Source organism: Octopus bimaculoides, chromosome 12 (genome assembly GCF_001194135.2).
Source record: "Octopus bimaculoides isolate UCB-OBI-ISO-001 chromosome 12, ASM119413v2, whole genome shotgun sequence".
NCBI classification, from domain to species: Eukaryota; Metazoa; Mollusca; class Cephalopoda; order Octopoda; family Octopodidae; genus Octopus; species Octopus bimaculoides.
Window position 1 is genome coordinate 63,064,418 of NC_068992.1, and position 661 is coordinate 63,065,078.

General features: G+C 36.2%; 1 long non-coding RNA gene across 1 annotated transcript in view; it reads left to right on the top strand.

Moving 5' to 3' along the window:
- Positions 1-661, top strand: part of LOC128249209 (uncharacterized) — a 71,773-nt gene that overhangs the window by 17,357 nt on the left and 53,755 nt on the right. The window lies entirely within an intron of this gene.

The window sequence follows — 661 nt, forward strand, 5'->3', positions numbered from 1 at the left end:
ATATATATATATACACATACACACACACATATATATATGTATGTGTATGTGTATACATATGCACACGCCATATTTGTGTGCCTCTGTCTTGGTGTACTTACTTGCATACACAAACGCACGCGCAATCGCAAGGAGAGAAAATGACTGACAGACAGACAGACTGATAGATAGAGAGACAGACACACACACACACAGACAGACACACACACACACACACACACACACACACACACACACACACACATACATACAGACACAGAGGCAGACACTCAGACACGCAGACAGATAACCGGACCAACATACATCGAGATATCGATGCGTATTTATATAGGTGTACAAACACTTCTATCCGATTTCGAGAAGCGATCTAGTGAATGTGCACCGCTATATTACTGCTCGTTTCTTACATCCTGTCGACAGAGTAAACAAATCTATCTGCACAAAGCATCTGAAACATCATGTTTTACATGATGAAATGTTTAGAGAAATAACACAACGTCAGTATATTTAGCCACAGACGGCTTCATAGCTAGCAAAATATGCTGCAGGCTAAATCAGTAGATACATATATATACATGGATATATATATATATATACATGGACATAGACATGTATATATATATATATATATATATATATATATATATATATATATATATAT